The sequence below is a fragment of the Mastigoproctus giganteus genome, chromosome 13 (assembly GCF_048544385.1).
Source record: "Mastigoproctus giganteus isolate SK-2022 chromosome 13, ASM4854438v1, whole genome shotgun sequence".
In the NCBI taxonomy this organism is placed as follows: domain Eukaryota; kingdom Metazoa; phylum Arthropoda; class Arachnida; order Uropygi; family Thelyphonidae; genus Mastigoproctus; species Mastigoproctus giganteus.
The window spans coordinates 107,130,104-107,147,710 of record NC_143587.1 but is presented as its reverse complement, the minus strand read 5'-3'; the positions used below and the strand labels follow the sequence as shown (position 1 = coordinate 107,147,710).

The following is a 17,607-nucleotide window of genomic DNA, read 5'->3' as shown; positions in this document are numbered from 1 at the left end:
ATCTGTGCAAAACTTTTGCTTATAACGTTGTGTGTGTGTAACATTATTGTAACAATTGTTAAATGTTAAAAACACTTCCTGCACTGAACTAGACAAGCTAAATCAAAACAAAGCTGTACTGATCAGGGCCATGTAAAGGTATTTGGGAACCCGGGTACAAAAGGGGTTAATGGACCTCGTTTATTTAAGTTGAAACTTTGATGGCTCCCTCGATTGGGGGCCCGGGTGTGGCGCAGCCATACGGACGGCTCTGAAGTACTGGGATTTAATACTTCAAAAAGTGTGTCTGCAGCGACAGTACATATGTAGTACTCATAAATAAATTTATAAATTATTATAAAATTCAGAAATACAACGTTTTCGTATATGCTCAGTACGGTATCGTTTAATTCCTATCAGTCACCATCCAATCTAGATGATATTTAAATCCAAATTACTTATCACATTTTTATAAACGACGATTTCAATACGTTATCTGTGTTTGAGTCAAGTTTAATAGAATGTAGCGTAACAGAACCAGGAGACCTTGGTTCTGAGGAGACCGAAGAACGCGAAGTGTAATATGATCGTATTAGAAATACTACAGTTTTTCGTTTGCTCGTTGTGAAGAGTGAGTGCGTGTCTGTATGTGACAACTCACTCACGTAAAAACAGCACCAGCAACTTAATATTTAGTTTTGGTTTTGGTTTTCAAAATAATTAGTGTCGGAAGAAAGGGTATTTCCCGCACTTTATTTCCTTTCTCTTTAGTGGTCCTGTACTCAACGTTCATCCAATGGCCTAATGCTGATGGTATCTGTAGTGGCCACTGCAGTGCATGATGGAATACAAATGTAGAGGGTGGGGAAGTCCCGAGGCTCGTTATTTCATTGATATAAATAATTCAAGATAGGAACAACATCTACGAATTGAGGCAACTATACACACTCTATTACCAAAAATATACGGGCACTATCTAATGAATAAGCGCATTTTATGCAAATATTGTAGAGACAATATGCATAGAGGTATCAATGGAGTTGCAGAAGTGTCGTGTACAATCAACGTGTTTTGAACTCGAGCATTAATTATTTTATTTACACATGCTGTCCCACAGTTTATATCATATAAAATGAACAGCCTACCTAAAAGTCATTGTCAACAATGGATTGAGACAGTTCTGATGGAAAGGAAGGAAGTCGCGATGGTAATGTAATCTTTTGTTTTGAAATCTGTAAACGGCCTTTGAAATCGGAAGTGAAGTTTTCTTTATACGCACTGTTTTATCTCTTTGTCACATGATCACACTCGGTATAATAATATGGCAAAACAACACAGCTTATCACCATCGTGGCGTATTTCTAATCTGTCGATGCCCACTACAGATTACATGAACACTGCGTTCAAAGAATCGTATCGTATTTCAAAAAATTGGCAGTTAATACCGAAACTGTTTTCAAAATGGGAGGAGGGGCCTCGTAATAAACGTCATTCGTATTTTCGCCAGTAATTTCCTGTTAAAAAAAGGATCCGTCATCCGACAAAGCACTGTTGAGCAGTCAGTAAAAGGAAATCAGTTAAGTGCAATGAAAGCTATATGCTGCCCGTTTGCCCTCGTGCTCCTCGCCATTTTCTTTCGCCCCTATTCGGCAACAGAAAAAACAGAACGTCGGCAGGTTTTGCTTCTCTCGTTTGATGGATTTCGGTGGGATTATGTTGAAAAGTTTTCTACTCCAAACTTCGACCTTTTATCATCGACGGGAGTACACGCTGAACAAGGTGTTAAACCGGCTTTTCTGACGAAGACGTTTCCCGACCATTACACCATCGTCACAGGTAATGTTTACACTTCTGCTAACACCTATTTATTAACTTACGAAACTAGCGGTCTACTAGCTCTGACGTCTGATGTATTTGTAATGCAGGGATGGCGAACCAGCAGCACACGTGCCATGAGTGCAGAGGCGTTATTAGAGTTCATAGCGCTTTAAAATTCTGGCTGAATTCTTATATAGATACTCAAACTAGTTACTCATTATAATACCGGTTACAAAATACACTTTTATTGTTATAAAAATGAAACTTATATTTGGCGCCCAGGGCACGTGCCCCGTTTTGTGGATTACACTGATCCTTTACTGGCTGTTTCGGAAACGCTACCATAATTCAATGATACCAATAGGTAGGGTAAAGTAATTAAGACATGATCTTATTGAAAAGAGTTAGTAAATAGAATAAATCTTTGTCATTTAAATTCTGCAGCATGGAGTAATATATCTCACTGGAGTCGGTAGTGTTGATTTGTTCCGGGGTTCTTCAGATTTATATATCTGTAAAAGGCTGGTCGTGCGGAAGAGCTAGGCCCGTATTGAAAATTATTTAAAAAAATTTCGGCTTTTTATTTTATCCTTTTGAAAAGTTAAGTCATATGTGGTTTCAGTAAATAGTTGACAAAAGGATTTTCCAATAGCATTTTTTATGTCCTTAGTGGTGGTGGGGAGATAAATCCTGTCAAATAACTAACTTGTCTTCCTCATTAGAAGCGTTATTCTGGCTAATCACCAAATAAGAATTAAAAACAGCCTCGCAAGTTGGCTTGACAGCTGTTATATGTTATTCCTTCATATCTGATATTTTAAACATGAAAAAAATATTATGCAGTTTTTTTTGTTCAGCATTTTAACATCAGATCAGGACTTATTTTTAAGTTATTTATGACCTGCTGTTAAATACTTGTAATGCTTATAAACAGAAGTTGAACTTTAAAAGAACTGGTCGAAATTTTTGATCATAATCCACGATTTGAAAAAAATTGGATTGACCAATATAAAGGTAAAATTACGCTAATATTATTTATTTATTATTAGGACATAATGAATTTACCAGGAGGTCATGTTTGTATATAGACAAACCAGTAAACTCTTGAGAGATGCACTCACAGGTACCGCTCCAAATTTGTGGGCAAAGAAAAATTGGAAATTATAATTATTGCTCCTGTTCATCGTGCAACAGTATTTTCTGAATCCTTTTCCAAACACTTTAATTGTCTTAGAACATCCTCCTTTTTGATAATAATCACACGCACACATATGTATATATTATTACTGTTAAAACAAAATTTATTCACAAAACTGCATTGATACCCTATAATTTCAATGTTAATGACTGATAAATCTATACTTTACATCGGTTGGGCGAAGTAAGAGCAATAAAAATATAATAAAATATATTTCACTTAACAGAATACTACACTGGTGCGCAAAATTAAGGACCAGCCAGGTTTTCACCTGTAGCTTCTCATACGAGTGGCCTGGAAATGGGAAAAGCATACCAAAGGAACCTCGTGAGGTACAGAGGGACTTTATTCAAAAATGGCAACATAGCACTGGCTGCCATGATACAGATGCATCACTGTCAAAGATGGAACAAAGGGAACAGTTGGTCCTCAATAGGAGATGTGGCCACCCCTAATGTCGATGCCGGCTTTGCACTGCTTGTCCATACTTAGAACAATGTTGTTGATACGTTCTTGCGGTAGCATCGTCCATTCCTCTGTCAACATGCATTAAGAATCTGCAGATAAATGAACCACTAGGTGGCAGTGATCACAGTGTGCTGAAGTGGGATTTACTCAAAGAGGTAACTACCATTAGGGGTAAAGGGAAGGGTTATTGCTTCCGTAAAGGCGACTACGATGGACTGAGACAGTATTTAAATTCTATACAGTGGGACCAACTGATGATGTTACCAACAGCAAATTCAAAATGGGAAGCATTCAAAGAACTTATCTTGGAAGCTACTAGGCTTTACATACCAACTAAGAAATATTGTTCAAGGTTTAGGCCAAAATGGATGTCAGATGAACTAATGAGGCATATGGCAGAGAAGAAAAATGCATGGGATACATACAAATTAACACATGACACAGAAGCCTATGATAGATACAAGTTGATATGCAACCAAGTTACAAAGGAGGTTAGGCAGGCGAAGGCAGATTATGAGAAATCCTTGGCAAGGGATGCAAAGAAAAACAGCAAAGAGTTCTTTACTTATGTAAACTCTAGAAGGAAGGGGATGAATCAGATTGGTCCACTTGATATTGATGGGTCAACTGTTGATGATCCTGCTCAGGTAGCTAACAAACTAAATGAATATTTTGCATCGACATTCACACATGAGGAGTTATTCAGCGAGGGGAATGCCAGAGGTGTATTCAACTCTAGCAGTAAGCTACAGAATCTTGAAATAACTGGGAGTAAAGTGGAGGAGAAACTGTTGAAGATAAACACAAGAAAGGCACCCGGGGTGGATGGGATCTATCCAGTTATATTAAAGGAGGCAGCAAAGGAAGTAAGCAAACCCTTAGCCATAATTATGAGAGCTTCCTTGGACTCAGGGGAGGTACCCATAGACTGGAAATGTGCAAATGTGACCCCAATTCACAAAGGAGGATCAAAGGCTGACACAAGTAATTATAGACCTGTGAGCTTAACTTCTGTTCCAGGAAAATTAATGGAGGCACTGGTTAAAGAAGCACTGCAGGATCATTTAGACAAGACTTCAGTTATAGCTCAGACACAGCATGGTTTTGTTAAGGGGTAGTCTTGCCTGACCAACTTGATTGGATACTATGATGCAGTCACAAAAGAACTGGATGCAGGGAATAACTTTGATATATACTTGGATCTTAGAAAGGCTTTTGATACTGTTGCACATGGAAGACTGCTACACAAATTGGAGTAGTGTGACATTGGAGGCAAATTGCTGCTATGGATAAAGGGGTGGTTGAGGGGGAGAAGACAGAGAGTGGTAATCAATGGACACTGCTCATCGTGGACTGATGTTATTAGTGGAGTCCCTCAGGGCTCAGTGTTGGGTCCATTATTGTTTTCTGTATTTATAAATGATATTGATAATGGTATATCGGGATTAATGTCCAAGTTTGCAGACGATACAAAGGTTGGCAGGGTTGTCAAGGACACTACTGACACTATGCTGCTGCAACAGGATCTGGAAAGGTTGAGCAGATGGGCTGAGAGGTGGCAAATGAAGTTTAACATTGACAAATGTAAAGTACTACACATGGGAAACAGCAACCCCAGAGCAACGTATCAACTCTGTGGTACAACACTGACAGTGGTAGAGAATGAAAGGGACTTGGGGGTGGTTGTGCAGGCAGATATGAAGTTCTCTGAGCAGTGCAGACGGGCTGCAAGAGTAGCTCATGGAGTATTGTCAATGATATACAGGAATTTTTCCAGCAGGGATAAGGAGGTGATTATTCCATTGTATAAGGCGATGGTCAGGCCACACCTAGAGTACTGTATACAGGTCTGGAGGCCTCATTTCAAGAAGGATGTAGAGCTGCTGGAACGAGTACAGAGAAGGGCAACAAGATTAGTGAATGGAACAAAGGGGTGCTCTTACGAAGAAAGGCTTAAGTTTTGCAAATTACAGTGTCTGGAGACTAGGCACCAGCGAGGTGATCTGATAGAGGTGTATAAAGCCTTGAATGGTTTAAGCATGCTCAATGCTGATGGGATTCTTCCTCTAGCTCAGAAAAATCACCTGAGAGGGCATAAATTCAAATTGAGGAAAGACAGATGTAGGATAGACGTGCGGAAATTTGCCTTTAGCCAGCGGGTGGTTGGTTGGTGGAACAGACTTCCATCCCTTGTGGTGGAGGTTGATAGCCTAAATAAGTTTAAGGCTCAGCTGGACAGGTATTTTGAACGAACAGAGGGGTGAAGTGGAAGTGGTTTTTTTTTTTTTCTTTTGGCTGATGCTGCATAAGCTTGCTTTCTTGCATCAAATGCCTCTGCTAATGCTAACATCATCTTCAGCTGGTGAACATTTTCTAGTGGGCGTGGACGTGAAGCTAGGCGTCTCCCCAGAGCGTCCCATATGTGTTCGATGGGATTTAGATCTACGTAACGGGCAGGCCAATCGATACGAACAATGTCCTCACTTTCCAAAAGCATATCAACAGCTGCAGTGCGATGGGATGTGGCGTTATCATCCATAAACACGAACTCGAGGCCAATGGCACCTCGGAACAGACGCACATGGAGAAGGATTGCCTCAGTACAGTCAGTGGCGGATTAAGGATAGTTCGGGGCCCCAAATATTATGATGATTTGAAGACATAATCATCATAAAATTTTATGATGATTATGTCTTCAAAGTTTATTTTTTTCGGCAAACTCGTGCTCAATGGAAATTAGGGATTAGGCATTTAATCGCTCTTGGCTCATTACAGCCATTGGTATTGCGGCATTATTTAAAGCGTAGATAGACCGCGCTGTTCAAAATACGTATTAAAACGTAATAATTGTTTTGAAAAAATTTTCGCTTAAAATAATCAAGATTTTTATCATGTTTACTGAAAACATTAATCTATTTTAGAAAACTATAGGAAAATGTCTTGGCTTGGGGCCCCTAGGCACGTGACTCATTGCCTTAATGGGTAATCCTGCCCTGAGTACAGTAGAGTGCACCGGTTACAGTGCCGCCTTCCAGTATCTGGAGTTGTGTACGTCCATCCAAGATAACGCCTCCCCAGACGAGAACACCTCGACCGCCATGTCGATCCCTTTCAGTGATGTTTGCGGGGTGATACCGTGTGACAAACTCTCGCCAAAATGGCTGCTGAGACTGAATCTACTCTCATCAGTAAGAGTACCTTAAGTAATGATTTTGTGATTGTAACCTTTAGAAATAGTGTTGGTCCTTAAGTTTTGCACACCAGTGTGTGTGTGTATATATATATACACACACTATTGCCACAACTTATTCGGATACCTCCGAGATTCAGAAAAAAATAACCATAATTGCCATAAACGTGTCGGGAATGGCAAATATGGTTAATTTTTTGGATATAAGCAACTATGTTCAGGCTAGAGATGAGCAAATCAACGAAATACAATAAATGAGTTGAGGTATTCAGCTTAGCGACTCTTCTAAGGGAGTATCATGGGATGCCATATTAGCAATCAATCTGTTGGAAACAAAATGGCAACACCCAAGACAAAACGATGGGTGACATATTCACCAAATCGAAACATCCTGGTGTTCTACCGCTGGAAATCGTTTCGAGTAGACTACAGATATCGATGGAAATAGATCGGAGAACACTCGGAAGACTTGTATATAGATCCATTCATTCTTCATGGAATAATGTCAACCAGGAGGGGGAGGCAACTGGGACTGATAATAGTATAAGGACGATACGCAGGAAGCTGCATAGCATCATAAGAGTTTCTGAATACAAACGAAACTACAGCACTCAATGCATAGTGTTGACTAGTCTGGTGCCCAAACCATCATAATTTGCCTCTGAATACTGAAAAGCTGTGTAATGGAGTGACAAATCACGGTAATACGCTTTTCCGATCTGAGTTTGAGTCTTACGAATGCCCGGAGAACGTCACTTACCAGAGCGTGTCATTCCAACTGTTCGGTGGATGATCTGTCACTGTCTAAAGTTTTTTTCTCATGGTTTGGACTTGGACTATTGATTTGTTTCTTTCTTTCTTTGTTTCAGAGTTTTATGGCGTCTGAGGCTATAATGCGCCAAGTCAAATTGGACCATTGATCATTATTCCTGAAGCAACGTACCATGTGGGACACTGGACAGTTCCTACAATGCAGTATGGGGAGGATTCTCATCTGTTTTAGCATGACAATGCGCCGTGTCATACTGCACAGCTTGTGGTGAAGTTCCTTGAAATATGCAGGTGTCTGGTTACTTTTGGCATTACAGTGTAATTGTAATGTAATCATAAGAATAGCCAAATAATCGTTTTTTTTATATATTTTTATTACAGGGCTCTATGAAGAATGTCACGGTATCATTGCAAACAGAATGTATGATCCAGAGTACAACGAAACCTTTACAATGAAAACCCTTGACCCAAAGTGGTGGGACGGAGGAGAACCCATCTGGATTACTGCCAAGTTACATGGATTAAAATCAGGAATATATTTTTGGCCTGGAAGTGAAGTGAAACTTAAAAATGTGTCAGCTGACTATGCTTTTCCCTACAACGGTAGTGTTCCATATGAAATACGAGTAAATCAAATAATTTCATGGCTTGCTGATGACGGAGTAGACCTAGCTTTGGGATATTTTGAGGAACCGGATAAAAGTGGACATGCTGAAGGAGCAAGCAGCTGGGCAGTTGAAAAAGCAGTAGAGAAGGTTGATGCAATCCTCGGCTCTTTTATAACACAACTTAAACAAAGGATATGATAGTGCTTAGTGATCATGGTATGACAAATGTTTCTAATAATGCTAGCCACACAATCCTTTTAGACAAATTCATCAATAAAACAGATTTCAAAATAATCACAGAAGAAGGTACTACAACAGGCATCTTCCCCCAAAATATTACGTATGTGTTTGACAGATTGAATAATGCTCATCCTAATATGACTGTTTATAAGAAAGAAGATATCCCACATCGACTCCACTATTCGAACCACAGGAGAATACCACCAATAATTGCTATTCCGGATGAAAGCTATTCCATATACTTTGTAAGTATAAACATATTTCTGTCTTACAATTACAAAAAAATGTCCTAATCTTTTTGAAATAATATACAAATCTTACTTAGTTTTATTTGCTAGTGCATTATAGCACCTTCAATTGAAATGACAACGTATCAGAGGTAGTAAGGCGTGATAAGCTATGCTGCAAGCCTTCACAATTAAATTGCAGCCTTGGAAGTGATTGAAGATAGCAAGTGCATGCAAATCAGCAGGCGGATGAGTTGCGCCGAGATGTAGCCGAGTGGTCAGCTGGAGGGTGCATAAATACGGTGCTGTTTCTCGTATTCTTTCTATCTTGTGAACTCCTCTGACTGTGTGGTCGTCCTGGAGTATAAACAGAAAATGTATTTGTTTTAATTTTATTTATAAAAATATGGGATCAATTGGGAGGAGCTTTGGCTGATAATATAAAACGAACATAGAGATTGTGGAGTACCAAGCATGTGAAGCATTTAACAGACTTCAGAGTGCAGGAAGATTGTAGAGAGGATGCCAAGTAGTCACGTTCGACATCGAGATCAGCAATTCATTGACTTTGACAGAGCGCAGATTATCGGCCTTTGAGAGGCTGGATGGTCCCTTCATCCTCTAGGGAATGTGTGGACCGTGACAATACCACAGTGCAAAGATATTGGCAACAGTGTGTTGGCGGGAAGGTACCACTGATTGTCGAATAGGTAGTAGAGCTCAATCGAGAACTACAGAACGGGAAGATCTTCGTCAGGTTTACACCGCACCCGCAGGTGATGTCACACCATCACCCATCGAACCAGTGCACGCTGGAAACACACTATTATCATGTCACCGTTTAGTGTAAACTGTGAAGTCGGTCGTAGAAGAAGTAACGTAGGGTGACCAGATTAAAAATTTGATCTCTGGGTACTCATGCTTATGTTTGAGGTACTCGCATTATCAAAAAACGAACAATTTGAATAACAAATATTTTATTTCTATATTTTGTTGATTTTTGCAAGTTCATGGACGCAAAATTAGTGAAATTTGAATAAAATTAATCGAATTATAGCCTGTTCTTTAATTCGGAAAATTTTATTGCAAGAGTTATAAATACTAAAGGAAACTTTTATAAATATTAACGTCAAATGTTTTACATAATTGTTTACATATTCAATAAACCTGATTTATTTTGTCAAAAAGAAAATATTTACCTAGCAATACTTTTCATTTTTTAGTGCATATGCGTAATATTCTTTGCATGACATATTGTGATTGGTTTTCGCCAACAGTTCTCCTTCAACATTTTATTTCTATTCTTTTTCCGTGCGTTAAACATTAAGCTAAATACTCGCTTACTCATTGCATTTGAGTGAGGCAAAGCAAAAACAAAATTATAATTTTTTTCTGTATTACGTACTTCGTATGCATTTAAAAATTTTATCCAAATATCTGTGGTATTTTTGAGGTCTTTTGTCTCAATATTTTTATGGAATGATTTCAACAGAACATATCCTTCATACAGCTAATCGATACTGATATTCAGAATTTTAAATTTAAAAAAAAAGTTTGTTGCCTGAGCCTTAAAACATTACAACGAAATAAAAAAGAAATCAAGTAAAATGCAAAGGGTTACAAAGTTAGCATAATATAAATATTCTGTAATCCCCTTTGTAAATAGGATAGAATGTCGTTTTTTGAGTTTTTAAACTGCTTGGGCTATGATTACTTTCAATACCTCTTTGTATTCCTGTTCCTTGAGCGTGCTGCAATTTCAGTGTCTCAGAATGTATATTGACCATTGCACACAGCGATCAGACTAATAAGTTTGATAAAGTTATAATTTGCATATTGTGCCATATATATATTATGTCTTTGAATCGCATATGCTCTGTGGTTGATTGCCTGTTTTCTGAACGAAAAACCCGAGTTAGCGAGACCAACTAACTCAGCCACATTGTGAAAAAGGCCCGAAAAAAATTTCTTCCTATCATCAACAGGATTCGAACTCCGGTCTTTTCCACCCGAGTGCGGGCGATTCTATCAATTCTGCTACCCGTGTGAGCAATTCAACTAACTGGAGCTTTGAACTTTTCTAGAAACTCGTTACTTGCTTTAGCGTCAAAACAGGTGTGTATTATACTTTCTGATAAAATAATATTTATACATTTATATTGTTATCAGTTGAAAAGGGATACTTAAGTTTTGAATTTCAAACAACCATTCTAATGAATGTTCTTTTGTTCACAGCGCAAGCCTAAAGGAGTACCTAAAGGAGCTCATGGATACGACAATGACTTAATGTCGATGAAACCCATTTTTTTTGCCCACGGTCCTAATTTTAAGAAAAACTACAAAAGAAAGGAATTTGAAACTGTGCACGTTTACCCTTTATTATGCCATCTTCTTGGAATAGAACCTGCACTTAACAATGGCAGTATTGAGGCTGTGAAAGACATGCTAAATTCGAGTAATGCTTTGAAAGTATCTGTGGTTGTTAGCTCAATGCAAATCATTTTCATAATTTATATGATCTTATAGCTACAACAGCATTCATCAAAGTTATAGAAATCATATTTCTACGTCTTTCACAAGGATACGGGTTATGGAAAATTAATTTTGATAATTCGCAGTATTTTAATGCAGTCGCAAGTATCTATGTGACACACAGAACACGAGAATCGTCTTATCAATTTAAATTCTGCTTTTTTTTTTTTTTTTTTTAAATCTTTAACTTATATTCTGCATGGTCATCCACATAAAAATATAGCTAAACAGTTTACGTTTAGACACAAGGTCTGTGTTAAGAGCAGGTGAAGCAGTCAGATGCCAGAAGTGCCAACATATCCACATATCATTTCGGGATCCCCTCCACACAGCTGTGTGGCATTTAGGTTTGCTACTTTTAGTATGTACCAGAAGTAGCTACCCATGGGGGTTCTGGATAGCCAAATGATCAAATATTCTATATAAATGAAAGTACTGTAACATTTGTGGTTACTCGTTGCAATACAACTCATCGACTATCAAAAATTTAACTAGGGCCTCAAGGCACAGTACCCTAATAAATTTGGTAACATATGCAGTGCATGACATTTCAGGCGTGTTTGAGTTTTATTTCTTAAATTAATTGAATTTTTCCTTTTCTGTAATTAACAGAAGAGAAAAGTAAATAGTTAATTATGAATTAAATAATAATATATAAAAATAAGTGTTTTCACTTTACTACATACACCTCAGTGTAATATTCTCTTTAATGTTTGCTTATTTCCTCCTGGTTTTTAATAAAAATTGAAATGAAACAGCTATTTCGTTGATTAATGTACTCTGCTTATAAGCATTTCCTCCTGGATTTAAATAATAATTGACACTTAACAGGTATTTCACACTTTTACTGTGATTTATATACTTAAGTAAAATGATAACAATCACTTCGTATCTGCAAATTGAGAAGATTTTTCGACGCATTAACCCATTAGTTCCTCCCTTGAGCGCAAGGCAACAACCATAAAATATACTGTATATGGATAAATCTTTCTAAAAGAGCTAAATATAACATTTCATGAAAATTTATCCATTGGGAGTAAAGTTACTACATGCAGAGGACGGTCGTACGAACATGGTAAACACATTAGGCGTTTTACGCACATACATGTAAACGCGCTTAGAAATTAATAAAATTTTATAAAAAGTAATGAATACTACTTTACATTTTTAAATTAATTTAAAGTTTATTTGGAATGTTTTGGTGAAAACTAATTATACAAAATCACCTAAATGATGTCTATAAAATCTAGTCTAGTAGACCCATCACAACCTGCCTTGCCGGTTACTAGACTAGATTATGGACGCAGAATAATCAAGTTCATACTGCTCTGGTTCAAATGATGTAGTTTTATTGAGAGATTCCATTAAAAGTGTTTTTTTTTTTTTTTTTGTAATAAGGATAGGTGGACCCAGTACCACGGTTATGTCTACCAGGAGAGATAATTAATAATGTCACCAACCAGGGCCTGACTTGAGGATAAGCGGGTCCTAGGCAAAAGTATTTTTGGGATCCCCGCAAAAATGTTTATTATGAAATGACATTTAATGTTTTTGGATTAATAGTGATAAATGGATAGGTTTCAGTGCCGTTTTGTGAAGTCATGGGGCCAATGGCACATTCAAAGGCAAATATGGGGTTGCATGTGATTGTCATGTATAATTTTGGGGAAAGTCATAAGCTGAAAAACGTTTTCCAAAAACAAAATATAATTTTATTTATTTTATAAATAATCTGTTAAATTTTAAATAAAAGAAATTAAAAATTTTAATTTCTTTTATTTACTTCATTTCGTTAAAATCGTAAAAAATAATAATTTATTAAACTAGTAACCTTAATTATTGCATATTCGCTAGATTTTCTGCTTCAAAGATTAACTTTTCAGGCCTTAAGAGTTGCATATCTTAGGATCATGTTCAATTGATAAGGTTGCTAACCCATTCAAATGATCTTATGTCATCCTCGAATGCAAGTAGGTTTTTGATTCTTGGTCTTTGAAAGCACTTCCTTCAGCACTGGCCACAAATACTGACAATCTATGTAATAATTTTCTTATTATCTTTCCAGAACGCTCTTTTAACTTTAATTCGTAAATAGTCAAACCAATAAAATTAATGTGCAAAAGAATCTAAACTTCATGCTTTTGACCTGATTTTTGCAATAAGTTTTATTAGTAGTAAATTGGGGGGGGGGGGGATTACAAAATTTTTTCCAATCGCTTTTCAAATCCGGAGAATTTATTTTGCTCCCAGTGAAACCACTTTGCCGTTTACTTTAAAGAGTAGACAATTTCTTAGTTTTTTTTTTTTTTTTTTTCATCACAATCAACAAATTTCAAGATCAGTCTTTCAATAAAGTTCGCGTTTTTGCTCATGGGCAACTTTACGTAGTAGTTTACAGGTCCAGATAATTTTCTGTACAACGATTGTATGAAAAAAATTATCAAATTGCATTTTTACCCGAGTTTCTTCGATATTAATCTTTACTTCTTCTCTGGAAGTTTTGGCGAAATATTCGCCCCGGTACTTTGGACCTGATTCCATTTGAAATCGGTTTTATTACAAAAGCAAAATTGAGATTTTGCAGTGAATTCCGACCGATTTTCAAAATTTCTGTTTTTTTAATTTTTAGAAAATTGAAAATGTGAGGAGAAACTGCTTCTCAAGAACAGAAGCAGCGATAGCGCTCGGCAGGGTGATGAAAAAGGAGGTGAAATAAGAAAAGCAAACAGACGAACTGAAAAACAGGAAGAAACAGATTGACGTCATGAACTTTATAGAGGAAAATTTGCAAATGGAGTATCTAACAAAACTGGTGAGCAAAATCAAATTAGACTTCAACGTAATGCTGAAAGCCATGCACGAGCAAGAACAAATTGTAGATCAGTGTAACCAGAAGTGCCCATAGTTGACAACAATTATCAAATTTCATTTTTTAGTAATTTTATTACCAAAGTCTCTCCCACTGAGACTTTAGCTAGCAGCGAAGGGAACCCAGTGAGTGGTTTTTTTAATTGCTTCAATATTAATCTATACTTCTCTGAAACAGTTTTCACAAAATATTCGCCAATGGTATTCAAGTGTTCCAAGAATTCTCAGCACGAGAAGATTCGCTAATGATGGCATCAATTGATTGAGAACCTGAATCGAAATAATCACCTTCCTCCCCCACACCAGGTGGAAGAGGGCCAGGATTCGAATCCCATCAATGAGACAAGGAACTTCTATGGGCTTTTCTTTCTCTCTCTCTGTTACTGAGGATAATAAGTTCCAACCCCCGGAAACCTTGATTTTTCGTTAAGCAATACAGGTAAACTGACCAGAGAACAAATGCAATTTAGGAACATAATATAAGTGAGTAGATGAGGTTGTTCTCAGGTGATGCTAATATGAATTTTTTCTGAAAGATGCACAATGTAGTTTTGTTAAAGGAAAATCATGTTCAACGGACCAAATTAGCTATGTTGATGATCACTCGTCAGCTTGATGCAGGAAATAACTTTTGACATTATTTACTTGGATTTCAGCAAAGCATTTTTATGCCCAACACGAGAAGTTATCAATATTGAAATCACAGGGAAAATTCTTAGATGGATCCAGGGGTGGACAGAGGGGGCATATCCCCCCAACCAAAAATTTGAAATTAAGAAAAAGAACACAGGAAGCTTTCTAAAAAAAACTGAAAAGCCTGGTTGGCATTCTCCCCTTACGGTGATACATGGATACGCCACTGGTGAGTGACTTGCTATGGTTAGTCTAAGTTAAGATGTTTATCCCCCCCCCCCAGCACTGTTTAAAAATCGGAAAACGAGTTCCTGATTTTAAACAGCGGCAAGGAGGGGATAAACACCCTAAGACTAACCATAGCGGGCTAAGCATGTCAATCACTGCTACTCGCAATCAATAATCAGTCGGAAGGGATACCAGCTCGTAAACATTACCAGATGTCCATATGATGAGAGAAGAAAACAAAATGAAACAAAACAATATTCTTCACTGTTATGGATGATGCTGGTGAGTTGTTAATTACTGGAATAAGTTGTCTCCGTGGGTGATTGAAGCGGACAGCTTGGAGAGATTCAATTGTCAGCTAGATAAATAAGTAGATGAGGAGGTCAAATTATTATTATTTTTTTGTTGTTGTTGCTGCAAAATCCAGGACTTCCTTGCTGCATATGGCTAATACTAAAAATGTATCAGAGTGAATGCTCTTATCTGGAGCTATGGAACATGCAAAAAACAAACATATTAGCATTAATAATAAAGAACACAAATTGCACTGTGTTGTTATATGTAAAATGTAACAAATTACATTACATTTTACTAAGTAGCATAATTTGTATTCCTTACTATTAATGCTAAGATTGACATTATAATGTAATACCTTGTAATAGTTATGTCAGATCAATAGATTTATTGGGAAAATCCTTTAGTGCACTACAGAAAAAGAAAAATTAAGCCAAAAGAATTAAAACTAAAAATATTTATTAGAATATCAATGTATTTTAGTATCTGCCAAATATGGCCTGACCATTCATCTGAATCAGTAATTGTATTGGAATTCAAAAATATAACCACAGAAAAATCAGACATTAACATGTACACTCTTATTACTGGTTTATACCTAATGCATCTTATTGTATAAGGGTAATCTACAGATGTAAAAAAATACTGGAATTCACATAACATTAATGTACATCCACTCAACTGAAATCTTTTGCAGCATCTCGCAAATGGTTTGGAATTTTTTTTTTTTTTTTAAAGAGGATGACTGTAGAAAATAGATGTGCGGAAATTTGCATTCAGCCAGAATGACTGACTATTGGAATAAATTTTCGCTTAGTGATATGGAAGCGGTAGTTTGAATAAATTTAAAGGGTCGGACAAATTAGACGAAATAGGCAATATACACTGTGATCATCACTGAATTATGACTGCCCTATCTGACTATGCCGCATAGCTAGCAGAATAAAAAATTTAACAGCTTCCTATGCTACAGCAGCGGTAATTTGCAACTGGTTGTGCTAGTCAAAGTGATAAAGTAACAATTATGGGATGTAGTAAAGATATCACAGTTTCAAAATGGCGTGACTGTGGGAGCTTATACGTCGGCTGCTTCCATATCGGAAATGGGATGTCTTGTCGGTTGCTCACAGCTCACTGTAGTTAATGTGTACAGATAATGGTGTTGAACGGGTCAAACCACCTCCCGCCGTAAGAACTGTAAAGGATTACACAAGGTGGATGTTGGTTGTAAGCAGAATGCAGTGCACTGTATGGGCTAAATGGCAGGCCACTGTGCAACAGTTGACATTGCAGTTCAATATGAGGAATGCACGAATGAGGCTTCAATGTCCCAAATAATTAATAACATAATTAATTATAATAAATTAATAGAATCATGACTCAGACCAGAGCAGCAAAGCAAAAGGCTCAAGCTAATGGAAGTGCTGTGGCTCAGAGCAGAACAGTTGTCCTCTGACTCACAGCCTTATAAAATGCACTGTTTGCTTGATGTTTGCAGAGCAATCGGGTACGGGACATGATACTGCCATGGGGGTTGTCTTTGTGTGTGCGCGATGCAAGGAGTGTATCGATATCAGGCAACAACTCAGCGTTCTTGTGGGCCTATATGAGAGCTTGAAGGACAGGGTAGATGCCCTCGAAGAAACTAAATTGAGGGGCCCATCAAGCTCTCAGCTGCCCACATCAACGCCAGAGCTTGCACTTGGGCGTCACGTGACACAGAGGCAACCCCCCAAGGCAGAATGCGCTGGTCCCGAAGGAACTAGTAATTGTTGGTGACTATTGTCAGGGAAACGGGGAACACGCTTTGTAAAAAGGATAGGTGGAACAGGACCAGGGTATGTCTGCCAGGGGCAAAGGTTGACGTTGTAGAGCGAATATCATCTTTTAAGGGCACAAAAGGTGATATAGTTGTACACGTTGGCACTAATGATATTAAGAGTAGGAGACCGGCAGAATTACTTAACAAGTACAGGTCACTGTTGAACAAAAGCCGAGAGTTAGGGTTGAATTTGAAAGTGTCTGCAATTCTGCCCAGACACGATGGGAGGGAGTATATGATGAGAGCCTTGTCGATCAATTCGGCCCTGGAAAGATTGTGCAAGGCTCAAGGGGTAGAATTTTTTTCAGCCTGGACTGTACTTGTTAACAGGGGAGATTGCTTCTACAGGGATGGGATACACTTAAATAGAAAGGGTGCAAGAATATTTGCTGATGCTATCGAGGCAGTGTTAGGTGGGTCGGAAAACTGCTAGCTTGGGGGGAGACAAAGACCAATAGATTGACAGTAGCCACTGGCAGAGGTGAAAGAGATTCTTGCACTGCTTCTATTAGAATGAGCAGAAGCCTGAAAAACAAGATGCATGATATTTCAGAGACAGCTGGGAGCCATTGCGGTAAAAGTAAACACATGGGTTGTGGTAGGGTAGCTAAGAATAGAACCAGGTGCAGGTATACTTGCATGCACACCAATGCTAGGAGTTTAGTAAATAAATTTGATGAATTTGAGGTATTGCTCAAAACATCAAAGACAGATATTGTTGGGATATCAGA

At 37.7% G+C, this 17,607-nt stretch overlaps 2 pseudogenes across 2 annotated transcripts; both read left to right on the top strand.

The window, feature by feature from the left end:
* Positions 1-1,551: 1,551 nt before the first annotated feature.
* LOC150076338 (ectonucleotide pyrophosphatase/phosphodiesterase family member 5 pseudogene) lies at positions 1,552-8,230 on the top strand (annotated as a pseudogene). The gene is made up of 2 exons (XR_016547805.1): positions 1,552-1,815; positions 7,806-8,230. The product of XR_016547805.1 is annotated as an ectonucleotide pyrophosphatase/phosphodiesterase family member 5 pseudogene (transcript).
* Positions 8,227-11,025, top strand: LOC150076337 (ectonucleotide pyrophosphatase/phosphodiesterase family member 5 pseudogene; annotated as a pseudogene). The gene is made up of 2 exons (XR_016547804.1): positions 8,227-8,517; positions 10,735-11,025. The product of XR_016547804.1 is annotated as an ectonucleotide pyrophosphatase/phosphodiesterase family member 5 pseudogene (transcript).
* Positions 11,026-17,607: the final 6,582 nt, after the last annotated feature.